The sequence below is a fragment of the Cydia amplana genome, chromosome 5, assembly GCF_948474715.1.
Source record: "Cydia amplana chromosome 5, ilCydAmpl1.1, whole genome shotgun sequence".
Taxonomy (NCBI): domain Eukaryota; kingdom Metazoa; phylum Arthropoda; class Insecta; order Lepidoptera; family Tortricidae; genus Cydia; species Cydia amplana.
Genome location: NC_086073.1, coordinates 12,125,438 through 12,141,388, shown reverse-complemented (window position 1 = coordinate 12,141,388; position 15,951 = coordinate 12,125,438). Strand labels below are relative to the sequence as shown.

Sequence of the window (15,951 nt, the reverse complement as noted above, 5' to 3'; positions counted from 1 at the left end):
AAATTTTTCCTAAAGTCGTAAACTCCCATTTATAAACCTACTCATTTCACCTTGCAACGACATAAGCAGAGTATTGATTTATTTATTTCACCAACAACATGCACGTTATATTTTCAGTTTTGGTTTGATAAAATTAATTGATTTATATCGAGTAAATCAAATGTTAATTACATAATTATTGAGACACTAGTATTGTAATACTTTTAATTGTATCTATCATTTATACAGATAAAGGACCGCTATCGCCAGTTACAGATCCTGAGGGGCTCGCTCCACAATGAGTTCTTTGCTGTGGAATGGATTGTGCGATTTAGCTCCACGAAAAATGTATAGCCGTGGGGGCCTGATTGAGAGCGCAATAAATTTGCGTTGCGTTTCTAAAGTCGGAATATACGAAATAAAGACCCCGTCTTCATCGATAAGGAAATATGTACTCACGAATGGTTAGGCACTTTGCGTAAAACCGAAGCCGTACCGAAGAGTTATTTTAGTTAAATTTGTATTAATATCTTACAATCAGGCTTCTATTTGAGTAACAATTGTGAAATGGCAACGAGTAACAATAATTGCAATGTCACACAACTATTATGAAATTGCGCTTCAATGGAAAAACTAAAAATCAAAAACATGAAGCTCTTCAAGTTGATAACTTTTATGCTTTGGAAGTAAATACCTAGGCGCAAACTTGCTATCCGATAAGATAACATCAGTTAGAATTTCAATTTACTTGTTCTATTTTAATTAGACCTACTTAATTAGTTTATTATATTTTGTATACTAGCTATTTTGTACTGTTTTAATACCGTATGCTCTGTTTCGATCCTCATTTCAAATTTAATTTTAAAATTATTTTATGTAACATATCATAGGTAATTATGATGTTATGATATGTATGTCACATAAATGTTATTTTGTGACCACAATACTAGTGTCACAATAGCTATGTAATTATTATTTATAAGGCATATACAAAAATTCTAGGTACTTATCTATGTCGGTAAAATGTCAAGAAAACTTTTAAAAAGGCATGCTCTCGCAATATCAGTGTTCTGTGAGTGTGATATCTGCGGGCGGTGCGTGTGTGCGTAGGTGGGTGGGCTGGGGGCTAGCGGGCGGTCGAACGGTTGGGGCGGGGTGTATCGATTCTTTCGGGGGCGCGTGCGCCGAGCCGGGCGCGGGCGACGGCTCGGGGGCGAGCGAGCGCCGCCAGCAGCCAGCCGCCAGCCGCGCAGTCCGCAGCCGGCCACAGCCGAGCGACGCCGACCCGATCGCGCCGGACGATACACTTTCCCCGCGTAACATTCACCGCGTCAACACTCGAACAACCTCAAACCGTCACACTAACTGGAATTGCCCTAGTGTAACACCGCCTGAAAACTGTTGAAACTTTATAATACATCGTTGTATTAACTGATAAAAGCAGATTTTTGGAAAAGTGATAACTTTATTTATGATAATACGAAACATTTATAATTTGACCATTTTATTTATAAAAAATATATTTATGGTCTAAAGAGTTACGGCCCTCCATAAACTTAACAAGTCATATCATAATTTGTGTAGTGTTACGATGCGTAATATTTGAGTGCTTCAATATTAATATCTCAAGTGTTTGTGCCAGTGACTGAAAAAATAAGACTGAGCGTTGCTCACAAGTTCACGGGTCGTTAATTCAGTGGAGGAGAGAAACCGAAAAAAAGAGGTCTTCGCGTCCGTTCATCGGAGTGATAAAATTTATGACAAACGGTAAGGAAGATAGAGATAAGGGTCGGGTACGTTATCGCCGGAGCGGCGGCGGGCGGTGTTTCACCGCGTATCGAAGGAGACTCGCGCTAATTATCGCAACTTGTGAGCGCCCTCAGCGCGCTCTTATCAGCTGACGTGTATATACGCTACGTGCTGCGTGCGAGGTCAGCTGAGCTGCTACGGCGTGCGGGGGACGAAGCCACAGTTTAGGTTTACCAGTATACCTTCTACGCCTCCTGCGGAATATAAATGCTGACTTTGTAAGAGGGTTATTATCGTAGCACTTACAATGTTATTTTGTCGAAACAAATAAATAACTCGTTGTGTAGGGCTCCATTTAAAGAGAGTCGATGGATATAAAAGAAGCAGCTAATAAATTTCTTGATTCCGGTTTACGATGGCTCCGCGCATAAAATATTTAATATAAGAATAACTCACCGATGTATGTACCTATACAAGTAGACTTTTCTCTGCGCCGTAATAAGCATAAAAATACTAGACGGCCGCTCGGCACATCGAGTTCAAATTCGCGTATAGATTTATGAGCGTGTCGTGTGTCTTGTGGAAATATACGCGTGCTCCCCGCGCGCTTCGTGTGTAGCGGGGGTTGTTGACTTGACGTAGATTTGCGACTCTCAGGTGATCTCTAAATCTACACGTCATTTGTATTAACTTTACATTCTTATGTTCGTAGTATTAGTAACCTAAGAAAATTTTAGTCTTTTCGCGACCGCTTTTATGTACCTAAGTAGTAATAGGACTAGTAGCTAATACAAAATAAGGCCACTTTCTATGTAAATATTGTAATGTAAACAATGGTTAAATAAATTACAAATATCTTTGTAAGAAGCATATTAAGAAAAACCGTGCTTCAACTTTTATAATTTCCATTCAACATTTGCGTTACAGTCGGGAAAGTTTGAACAATAGAAAGCAGCAGTCGTTAAGATAAAATAGGATACCTCATTACTTTTTATAACTTTAACTAATAAAGAAAAGAAAGAACTCCTGGCCCTCCTGGGGAGCATGGACTTTGCATCAACCGTGTTCAGCATTCAGTATAATGATCTTATCTGCAGACGGAGCATGTCGACGGAATAAATCGCCCCGTGACGCGAGAAGTTCAATTTTGTGTGAAAATTACGAACATGTTTCTTACCTCTGGTACGAGTAAACGAGAATATGACGAGATAGCGGAGAGCCATTCCCGTCACGTCGGCGGCGGCCACGGCGTAATTTAAAAAATCCTCGCCCGACGTTGGTTGACCACCCCTGAATATGCCGTATTCAATATTTTTGCATACAAAAAATCATGACTAGGGGATTTATAATGAAACTAATGACAACGAAACCTAAACGATATTAAAATATGATTGCAAGAATTCCTGTGGTGTTTGTAGTATTTGCATAGGACTTTTGTGATATTGTGATGCAAGTATTTAGAACAGGATCAATTTGAGAGAATGCGAGTTCGACTATATATTATACATTTTGTTACCTCTGACTCGTATTTAAGATCATTTCAAGCGTCAGCGATATCGGAGACGGTATACCTACATCATTCGTTTTCTGCTTGTTATCGTTATGTTACGCGTCACCATAAAAATGAGATCGCTTTGTAAGCAAGATTGCAACGCTTAATGAAGGTGCATCCTCCTTGCATTGCATTGAATGGCTCAAGCCTTTGATTGCCAAACTTGCTTAAACGCGTGTGTGAAATAAAAGAAAATGTCATTTTTCAAAACAAAAAATATGACTTATGTGGGCATTCTTTTTATTTTTTGTCGATTTTTATGTCATCAGATTTTAATAAAATGTATTAAGTTTGAAGTGCTCCTCGTTCTGGGCGTAACAAATACGATGAAAATTTGGGATAAAATGTATGTACCTATATAATTTTCCGTTGAGTCATGAAGTTACCATATGCTATCGTAACTAAGCAAATTTTGTAGGACATACAGTGAAATTGTGCTTATATTAATAATATCTGGGAGACCGAGCTTTGCTCGGAAAACATATAAAATCTCAAAAAATAGCGTTTTCCCAGAGATAAGACCTAGCTAGATCGATTTTTCGCCCCCGAAAACCCCCATATACCAAATTTCATCGAAATCGTTAGAGCCGTTTCCGAGATCCCCGAAATATATATATATATAAATAAATAAATAAATAAATATGCAAGAATTGCTCGTTTAAAGGTATTAGATTAGATAGATAGTTAGGGTACACTATCTATCCACCAAATCTTACAGAAAATCTGACATAAAAATTGGGAACTAATAAAGAATGGTACATGTACTTAGTGAGATCATAGTGTATCATAGTGAGATCGACTAGTACATATTAAATAGGCTTTCTGTCATGTTGTAAGAAAACCATTAAAGGTGCCTTTACAAGCGGAATATTATAGCTAAGCGGATTGCTAAGGATCATTTTTTGACTTTAAATTCTGCGAAAGTTACTCTACTGTGTGTCTGTCTGTTACCACTTCACGCTTACGCCGCTGAAACGATTTAGATGAAATTTGGTATGGGAATATTTTGAGGCCCAGGCAAGGACATATGATTATCAAGCTTTTATCAATCATCATCATCATTCCACACATACAAAGCCGCGGGCAGAAGCGAGTATGAAAATAAATAATGTGCACTCGTAGTAGTATATACTCGTACATTGCTACGGAGCGTGCTACGCCGTAGCGCGCCTTCTTAGCACTTTGTTCTCGTAGCGCTAACAAGAGTCAACACTACAAAACACGCTTCTCTAATTAAATAGCAGGAGCTCGTGGTTCACCGCGGATTTTCTCGTATTCCTAAACGACTGTAATGGCTAAAGTAGATAAAAAAACTTCCAGGAGTTGATTCAGGTGGATTACAAGTTTCAACTCCTGAGGCTTTACTTATTCTCGTGTATTGATAAAACTTCCCTAAAACTTTATCCGGCTTAAAAAGTTGCTTTTTATTTTATAATTAAACGCTTTTGTCGGTATTTTACAATCGTTTGTGGGAATAATAAATCCGTTCCCTAGAGGTTTTGTTACTTTATTCAGGTCGCGAAGTGGGTCGTAAGAAGGTGTTAAAGAGTGAATTGGCAAAAGGAACGGATGAATGGAATATGCGAGCAGGTGCGCGTGAGCTCGCTGGTCCAATCGCGTCCGCGGTGAATAATGAATGGGTCCGGGGCGGGCGCGGGCACATCGCTCAGCGGTTCATCGCTGACGCGACTCACTAACTCACACGCCCGATCATCGCCATTCCGTCGATACTCATTCATATTTAATGTTTATCCAACAAACAATGTGAACATTAATAATCAATCAGTCACAACAACTACAACTGGCTGATAACGCTTTTGTATTTATATTGCCGAGATCATATTTGAACAGATGGATGACGTTTTTGAATATTTATTTATTAGGCTTAGTAATCATATTTTTGTGTTTTTGATGACGAGATAATCTTGGAAATAAGTCTTATTTCTTGGTTAGAGACGTTTACTGTATAGTTAAGATGTCTACATTAAATATATTATTTTAAAATACGTACAGATTAATAAAATCTACATTAAGTGCCCCAGATATTTTAATTAAGCCCGGCGCCAACTGTGGCATGAAAAGTATGACTCTGCCGATTCATATCTCCGAGTCTAGACTCTTAAATGTTAAAAAAAGATATTCTCATTGCCTTATCTTCTTCTGAAGTCGCAAATATAAAAAAGGCATTGAAGAAGAAATTGTCTTAGTTTGTTTACCATTTTGATTTTATATTGAAATGACAGGCCATTAAGTGAAATCTTGGTACCTGAAAAAAAAACAAGAATTTACGAATTGTTTCTCTACATAATTTATGGTTGAGAGACTAGACACTTACACATTTATTATTTATAGAAATATACTTGTAACTATATTATACCTACTCGTATTATATACCACTACTCTAAATCATAGCGCCAGAACATGTAAAATGTTTCGATTGTTCAGTATACATTGTTTTTAATCTAGATTACCGAATAGAGTACCTTTACCAATACTTCGGCAAACCAAAAGAAAGAGATGTGGTTATAGTAGTATGTGTATTATAAAACGTATTGTACCGTAGCGTCGATGCTTCTTTAAGACAATTATAGCGAATACTAATGAAGTCTAGGCGGAGATAATCGCGAGCAGTATATAGGTATAATGGTATAATTATCTCGCAAGCATTGACATAAATATCTCACAGTTAGCTCAGAAGGATGAGCTGAAAGGGTAGCGGAGGACGCCAAAAACATATATTATTATGTTCATTGATGTACTTTCATAATTTCATAATATTAGAGTTATTTTCGTAATTACCACACAATCTCTAGTATGTATTCTGTATTCAGAATCAGCCGAATATACCTTAGTACACTTGATTTAAAACATTACGGTAGGTATTCAAACAAATCAATGTTTTTATTTACAGTAACATTCTTCACTAAAAAAGGAAACGTGTTATATTTAATTGTTTATTTACTTACTTAGGTACTCATAAACATTATATATGCTTTCTGTTGCTTTTTCCAAATGTAGTTTATCTCATAAAATGTGAGGAAAACGTGTTTTATTCCGAAATCTGTTGCAGTAATTAAAATGTAAGATGGAGATAATTAACGAATACGCGTGCTCACCATACTTTTAACTTCACTTAGTAATTTTACAAGTTCAACGTGTTCTTCTCTTAATTATATCACATTATTAGGACGTTGTAGGATGCTTGAAATAAATTGCTTTTTATCTACGGCAGGGCAGAGATGTTAAAATACGGGTGTGGGTGAGACCAGTGTATTTGTGTCTGCACGAACGAATGCTTCCATTTGAGTACCTCTAAATTAGGTTGACCGGTTTAAGTTGAGTTTTTATTTTAATTATTTCTTTTGGAAAGCTTGGAAAAATTGAGTTTGAGTTCATCGTGTCAATAGGTCAAAACAAAATCAAAATAATCGTCGCTGTATGATGAAGAGTCTTGAATCAGCATTTGTTAATCACTCTATAGATGTGGCTAATACTAATATCAATACTAAATTACGGTGTTCTAGCACTTATGAACGGTTACTGGAGCTAAGCTGCTAGTGGATGATTATTCAGACTGACAAAACTATAAAGGCTTCGGCACACAGGCGGGTTTTCCGGGCGCGGCGTGAGCGGGGCGTGAGCTTTTTGTATGTAAAAGCGGCGCGCCCCACTCACGCCGCGCCCGGAAAACGCGCCTGTGTGACGAAGCCTTAAGGGTTCTTTGTTGGCAGTGGATCACTGGAATCTTAAAATGTTTTTTTTAACATAATAGATTTCATAAATTACATATATTTTAAGAATTGCATTATATAGCCTATCGGTGTACAAATACATGTACTTAAAAACAGTTGACATGATAGGCAGCGTCCGGTCCGGAACGGACGGGTAACAAATTGTAGCGGCGGGGCAGGTGCGTGCCCGCCGCACTGTCACTCACCTTGAGAAATACACCCTTCAAGATCCCTCTCAACCTAAATAATTACTCCTACGTCAGCAGCGGACCTACACTCGAATGCCAATTTAACATGTATATATTTGTTTGTGATGCCGCAGACATGGGAATCCGTGGGGCAAATTTTCTTGACAGGTAGGGACTCCTAGGGGTTCCTCTATAAACTCAATTATCGATGCTCGTTCTATATACTAGTGATCACTCAATGGTTTTCTTGTAAAAATATGTTTTTATCAAATAAAATAATAACTCAATTCGCTTTGATTGATAATCAATCAATAAAGAGGTTGAGATAATATTGACTATTTCATAGTGCAATAAGTATTATGCCCTACCTTTATATAACCTAGCGATTATTTAAAATATGCTATGTGTGAATTTCATACTTGTCTTCAAAACAATAGTTACAAAAAACACACATAGTTGGGAGCGATCACTAGTATATAGAACGAGCATCGATAATTGAGTTTATCGATATAGGAAGTCCCTACCTGTCAAGAAAATTTTCCCCACGGATTCCTATGTCTGGCTGATGTGATATAACCCAGGCCAAATTCAATCTTCAAAACCAAACTTGATTGGATATTGATTTAACATTATAAAACATTCTCAGCGAAATGCGCTAAGAATAATATCAGTTTGTAGTCAACCGACTCGCACTTGGCCGGTTTTTATTATATAAATATGCCTAAAGACCTTATCAGATTTTACTTTTATTTATAGAGCGACAAAACACAAGCTCATTTACGTAAGCATAATATAAAAAATTGTTTTATTTCAAATTGTCGAGTTTATGAATAAAAATCTTATTCCTGAAATACGGGGCACAGTTTTGTATTGAATAAAATATAAGTAATTTTTTGTATGTACAAAAAAGTTTGCACATTGCCCCTCCTCCCTGAATATTATATTGCGATTCATTCCAGTCACGCGTGTCGGTGCTGTTTATTCACATTCGCTTTGGCGGAAGAAAATAATGGGGAAACTCCTTCCATTTACCCGGCTACCAACCCATCGTTTTTAGGGTTCCGTACCCAAAGGGTAAAAACGGGACCCTATTACTAAGACTCCGCTGTCCGTCCGTCCGTCCGTCTGTCACCAGGCTGTATCTCACGAACCGTGATAGCTAGACAGTTGAAATTTTCACAGATGATGTATTTCTGTTGCCGCTATAAAAACAGAATAAAATAAAGATTTAATTGGGGCTCCCATACAACAAACGTGATTTTTGACCGAAGTTAAGCAACGTCGGGCGGGGTCAGTACTTGGATGGGTGACCGTTTTTTTGCTTGTTTTGCTCTATTTTTTGTTGATGGTGCGGAACCCTCCGTGCGCGAGTCCAACTCGCACTTGGCCGGTTTTTATTAAGTATTTTTTAAGTTAAATTAAGCTAAGTACTTTAGTTATTGTTTTAAGAAATTGGTAAATGTACCTACAATTCTAAACCCGTACACTGGTTCACTAGAAAACACTTTTGGAATTACAATGACTTTGGTAGACCCAATTAAATACCTATTTGTCAGTTAGGATAAAATGTTTAAGTTTGGACCTGGAGGCTGACATTAGCTTGCTAATTCGACATGATTTGATGTTAACTCATGACTTATGTCAGTATGAGTTACGAAGAGTAATTTTACATTTGCGGGAGTGTATTAAAAAATAACGTTATTGTATGGATACAATGCTTTTTGTAACTAATAGTTATTTTTATTTTCATGGTTCTACTCCTCCTAAATAAATATTAACGCAATAGTTATTTGTACAACAAGAGATCAAAGTTTGATATTTCTTCGAGTGCTTATTTTGAGTCCCGTGCAAGCGAAATATTCTATAGTATCTAATTTAGAATCTTGAGCGTAGTAAGGGACTCAAAAGCGCACGAGATGTAAATAACTTTGATCTCGTGTAGTTCACAAAACTTTTCACCTCAGTAGTGAGAACATATTAGACAACCTGAAAAATGTAATCCTCCTTCACCACTTACCTATTCACTCATGCTTTCTTAAGATATACTAACAATTAAGTTGAATTACCACAATCAAACACAAAAACAAAACGTAGTAAATTTCAATTAAATAGGTAATATATGGAAACTTCGACCATCAATTGATTGACACTTTAATTGACAACTTTTTTTTGTAAAAAAAAACACATTGTACGATACGGTCCGAGTTGCGGATACTTACTATTTGTAAACTATAGTAGAGATTCTTAAAACTATAATTATTTATTTTACGTGATATTCTGTGTAGATTTTGAGTTCATTATTTTAATCGTACAATAGATAACGTAAAATATAGTGTTTTTATCAGTTTTTATGAAATCTTAAGTTTTATTTTCATTAATTAATTATTAAGAATCCATACTCGTATGTATTTTGGAACGATGCGTTCTGACGTTTTTCGGGGGTCTATTATAAACCGTCAATATACCGTTGAATATAGTTTGAATTTTTTTGTCTCTTTCTTTTTGCTAAAGACGTGAAAGGGACAGAGATAATAGAATCCAAGTATTTCGAACTTGTATTAGACCCCGCATGTTGAAATGACATTTGAATATTAAGGTCACTTGAATGTCATTTTGTCTCACTCAGTGAGCAAAATGCGATTTTGCTCACTGTTTTTAAGTAGCAAAGTACCCTTGTTCGAGCTGCTGAGGTGAAAAATATTTTTACTTCCTGAACATCACTTTAGTGAAAAATGGAAATGTAATGTGTTGTTTATTTAGATATGGATATCTTCTCACAATATGGGCTTATCAGTAGCATTAAAAAAACACAGTGGAATTACTTACGTCTTTCGACTAAAGTAATAGTAGTTTATGCAACAGTGATATAATAAGGGTTCTTAAAATTCAAGGGTCGAAGTTACAAAACGAGACGTAGTCGAGTTTTGTAAAAAAAGACCCGAGAATTTTAAGAACCAATTATGAGCTGTTGCATACATTACTTTTTCTATGACAGCTGCAGCAAAAAAAAAAAAAAAAAAAAAAAAAAAAAAAAAAAAAAAGAGTTATTATTAAAAAAAAAGAGATTATTAAAAAAAAGAGTTGTTATTTAAAAAAATTGAGTTATTATTTAAAATAAAAAAGAGTTATTATTTAAAAAAAAAAAGAGTTATTATTGTAAATGAAAACATACCTCTTTCAATCAAGATGATCGGAACTTGTATCTTTAAAAAAAATAAAGCAGTTGTATTATACTCATAAGATGACTGCTAGCAGTCATCTTATGAGCCTATAAACAAAGCATTCAAATGACATTGCTTTAGATATCACTGTCAGTCATTTAATTGACACATTTGAGTGCTGGAGTAGAAAAATGAAATAATTTACGAGACGTAGTCATTTCAATGAATCCAGAATTTACTATGAAACCGAATGAAGTAACATTTTACATTTTCTCTATACTTCGTGATCGTATTGCCAGCATATGTGTACTTGTGTACTTTGTACAGTGTACTGATTTGAATTGTAGGTATTGTAGGTATTAGAATTGTTGGTATTTTATGATTTTAAAAATTTACTGGGGACAACTCCCGAACTAGTGCGGGAAATAGCACTCTCCGTGCGTATGTCGAAAGTTTAAAGTGCCATATGTATTGTAAAACGTTGTACGATACACGTGCGAATAGGTAATTCACAACTCGTGTCGATTTAAAGCATTCCCTTCGGTCGTGTTTTAATTTATCGCCACTCGTTTCGAATTTCCTCTTTTCCACACTTGTATCGTAAATAACTATATCGCATAATGTTGCTGACAAACATAGTATTAAATTAGTTCCAGGTAGGCAAACACCTAAGTAAGTACCTAAGATATGCTAGTTGTTTTGGGACATATTAAATTATACAGATTTGTGACCGCCTTCTAGTTTGTTAACGGATGCACTGAAAAGGGTCAGGTCCTAATTGCTCTGAATATGTTTAATATTCATTACACTTAAGACGGCTGAAAGGACTTTAATACAATATGATATCAAACTATTTTTGTCCTAGGAGCCAATTTTAACTTACATTTTGACATCAAAATTATATCTAAATGATGTCATTTTGTCATAATTTGTCCCTGCGTCTCGCTTTGACCAATACGAACAAGTACGAGCGAAATGCACGCGCGAATGATAACAAAATGCCATGATTTTTATATCGGAATGCACGTTCGAATTGGCCTCTAGGTTTGCCTTTGACTTGACATTGAACTCACTTCCATTATGGATGAAGGACCTATACAATATACAGAAGTAATACATAAATAGATATATTATATACCTGGGTGCGGATGTAGTTCGCTACACGATAGTTAAATCTATAGCTCTCATGTACACAAGACTCCCACGCTGTCCATACAAACCTACTGTACTTGCCTTAACACCGGAGGAACGCAAGTGATGTGACGTTATCTATGAAAAGGGACCTTATTGTCGATGGCGGTTACGCCATTATTAACGATGCTCCGATAGAAATACAATGCCGCGCGACGTTGTGCGGCGTAAGCGCCATCGACAATAAGGTCCCATTTCATAGATAATGCCCCATATAAAGCCCTATTTAGACGGTTCAAGAACTTGCATGCGATTTTCGTTATATTGCGGTATTTGGAGTATTTGGTCTATCGACTAAATTAATTGTACCTACCTTATAATTCGCAATGTATCGAATATAGCATGCAAGTTGAACATCAGTCTAAATGGGGCTCCATGCAAACCCGTGTCGGAGAGACGCATGACATAATAATTCATAGCAGGGGCGGCAGCGGGTCAGCTAATTGATTCTTGAACTTTACACTCACAGCCTCTTTAGCTTCGCTCAGTAAATCGGACAGTCCGAGTGACAGCCTAATAGAAAAGTTTCTCTACCTATTTACTTACGCTTCTTTAGATTCTTTAGTTATTTACTACCACGACCCTTAGTGATGAATTATTTAACAGTATAGTAAAGTTAAGGTCCTCGCATAGCTATAACTTTAACGACCTAAAAGAGAAAAGAGAAATGTGCAAATAAAAGAGATCTGAAGCATTTCACAGCTTATGTCAGACGGTCTAGACAAGGTGACAATCGCTATCGCTTCGACAACGAAACGCTTTGTGTCTCTCTATCACTCTTCCATATTAAGTGGTATCCAGACATGACTGATCAAATCAGTTGATTTGATCAGGAAAATTCATTGCATAGATAATTACTATGAAATAGTCTATGAAAATTGGCATTTATGTGCCCGCACCTGCTGATTCGATCGGAGAATTTCATCAGATTGGCGAAAAATTGTCTTGTCTGGATACCACTATAGTGCAACAGTGACAATTACGTTTCGATCGCTATTACGGAGCGTAAGCGATTAGCATGTTGGCTACGCGGCCAGATTTAGATTTGAGGAGCGACACGCAAGTTTTTAACACGCTTTTATTAGGTCGACCTGTATGTAACTATGTAATGGAATCTTGCAAGTTAAATTTGATCCACTTCCCGGTTTCCGATTGAGCTGAAATTTTGCATACACATGTAAGTCGGGTGACAATGCGATATTATGGTACCATCGAGCTGATCTGATGATGGAGACAGGAGGTGGCCATAGGAACTCTGTGATGAAACAACGCAACCTAATTGTGTTAGGGGTTTTTAGAATTGTCTCGATGAGTATTAGTTGTCTGTCGTAAGAAAAGTACAGTCAGCGATAAAAGCTTGTACCAAAAATTAAATTTTTGCCAAAAACTTATTTAACTGACATGGTATGATAAACAGTTACATTGCTACCAGTTGTCAAGCATTTCTAATTATATTGGTGCTCTCGGTTATATTTTCTTTCCACAGCATTACTGCCTATATATTATCGTATTACAAGGGGGCAAACTTGTTGTTTAACTGCTCGTGCTAATATTGACACCCGAGCAAGCGAAAGATTCCAAAAAATGGAATCTTGAGCGTTGCGAGGGTTTCAAGGCACGAGGGTTAATCAAATTATGCCACCGAGTGAAACACAATATTTTTGACCACACCATCGCGAGGAAAATACTAACTGTAAAACATGAAATAAAATCATGCCAAATCAAATCCAAATTAACGTTATTAAATATTTATCATTTGAAAAATCATCATTTAAAAGTCAATTCTATCTGCCAACAAGATTAAACAACTCATAATTTGCAATTAATTACTGCAATGGTTTCGATGGAATCATTTTACAGAAAGGTCTAAATCAAACTTTCCAAAGAGACTTTTTAATTTGATTTAAGTTTTTGAATTCATTCATAACTAAGAAGCCTTAACGGCTCGGCCACGACATTGAGCGACTTGCGACGGCGGCAGCATAACCATAGGTTGGAGCGAGACACAGCGATCGGACCTTTCGGTCCCACCTATGGTTGTCGCTGCTGCCGTCGCCAGTCGCGTAAAGTTGTGGCCGAGCCGTAAATTTTGTTTCGAACCCTTCGAGGTCTGAACGGCATATATAATGCCATATAATTTATATGCCACATTGAAAAGGGTAATTCACAAAGCTGTTGTTTCATGTTTTACAGGACAGAAACAGGCTGGAAGCGTCCGCATGCCACATTACTCTAGCGCGAGGTACTTGACATAATTAGTGCTTACCATGCCTACAGTGAGATATGACGACAACCGCGGCATGCGGCCAGTTTGAATCAATTATAGTGCTTGAATGCAGCAATTCGTAAATAGTATTTTATACAATCGTGATATAATGGAGAGCTTTTCAGTCGAGTACCGTGTTTTAATGGGTACGGGATTTAAAAGCTTGATTAAGAGTATATATCACTATTGTATACAATACTTTTTCTACGAGTCAACCAAAATAATACTTTAAAAACTAGTAGAATCATTTAGGTAAACAAACCAAAGGTAAGGCAGCAGCGATACCTTGCCCGGCGGGTTGGTCAACGACCCCTTCTCGTAACTTACGAGGCCCTGGTACTTGCTCCGCGCAAAATTAAATTTTTAGACAGTTTTTTTCTCGATTTTGGCCACCGTAGCATATGGAGACTAACAAGCAACGCTAAGTGGTTTTCGTAGTATATGTACGAGTACCTACCTATATTAAGGGTGTCACATCGCGTTTCAGACTTATGATGCAATTGTTTTTACTATACAGCCTAAAATAAATAATGGATTTGAGCTATAGTTTTGTTTCATCCTCTTGACGACGGCGAGCTGTGATTGGTCAATTTCATTATAGTTGACTAAACCGTTTCGAAATGAATATTATAGTTGAGTTGGAAGCCCAATTGCAGTTTGGTATACGAAATTTTAATTTAAGAATTACAGTCGACAAGTAGAAAAAGGATATTTTGTAACACTCCCTCTACGAGTTAAATCATATCAGATATATATTATATGACAGCCGAATAATTGTTCTGTGGCTTATAACTGCTGATATCTTGCCTAATATGTAGAAGTTTCTTGTTGTGTTCATGTTTATGTTGACGTTCTGTGGTTTATAGAGTAGGTATATAGGTAGATACTTTACTTTCGATATATATACAGGGTGCTTCCTGTAACAGGAGCAATAAATTAAACTGTAGGCTGTACTCCTCAAATTGACCAACATTTGTTCAGCAACTTTTGAAAATAAGTCATGATTTGATTTTTATTACACTTTAAAGTTTATTCTAAGATGCAATGTATTGCAAATTTTGTTATGTTTAAAGCGTGACAAGCAACGTCAAACACACTGATGTCAGCGTACATTGAAGGCAATATTTATTTTGTATGAAAAAGAGGAAGTCTTAATAATTCATAATTTTTAAAAGTTGCTGAACAAATGTTGGTCAGTTTGAGGAGTACAGCCTTTAGTTTAATTTATTGCTCCTGTTACAGGAAGCACCCTGTATATGTAGACCTTAGGCATTGTATATTGCCGTGCGAGTCAACCTTGATTGTTATTCATTACAGTTTAAGGCCGTGCATCGAAAAATAACAGGATCTTAGAAACGTGGCAGCAAACACCCCGGAAACAAACAGTAGTGATTTTCGGATATATGTTTCTTGGCTATATGATAAGTGATTTCGTAGTAGTCGAAACACGAATGCTTAAAATTTTCTCGATAGAAAATAAATCCAAACTTACGTGTTCATTTTTCGGTTTTAGCTTCGTGCAACTAGAAAACACATCCATATCCAGCACAACCCACCTTACAGCAAAGGTTTTCATCTCGTCTTAACTTTCAAAGAACTAAATATTAACTTATTATCCTTTACCGATGGATTTATTATCGATTTTTGATTTTATGAATTCAACAGCAAACGCCCATTTTACGCAGTTCGGTTTCTCTTTCTGTCATGCGTCAAAGTCATAAATGCATCCTTTATGCCAGTAATGTTAGATGGCCGTCGTGCCTCAAAGAGGTAAGACCTATGTCACTTCGCGCAGCGCTCCGAATTACGTAAAATTTTAATATCCAATAAACGTTGAGTCGTAACTCCATTGAGTAGTAACGGAATCGGAGGTAAACCTATGATGGTGCCTTCTTACAGGCCTATACGTTACGCATGTGTGCGTGTTTGCTAGGCTACGTCATGCTACGTCGAAATCTATACTCTTTGTCAGTTACAACGGGTTAGGAAATTTCGACAGATATTGAAATGTATCGGTAGCTGTTTGGTATTTAGCCATCAGAATCTAACCGTAACTTTTTGCTTTATTTTTGTTTGAAAATAAAATATCTATAAGAATATATTTTTTGCTTTTTTTCTATTGTAATGATAAAAA

At 36.6% G+C, this 15,951-nt stretch overlaps 1 protein-coding gene across 1 annotated transcript in view; it reads left to right on the top strand.

Annotated features, from left to right (window-relative positions):
* Positions 1–1,498: 1,498 nt before the first annotated feature.
* LOC134648075 (neuroligin-1-like) overlaps positions 1,499–15,951 on the top strand; it is a 68,837-nt gene continuing 54,384 nt past the window's right edge. Inside the window, exon 1 of the mRNA XM_063502527.1 lies at positions 1,499–1,746. The gene's annotated coding sequence lies outside the window, so the exon portion shown is untranslated. The remainder of the gene's footprint in view (positions 1,747–15,951) is intronic.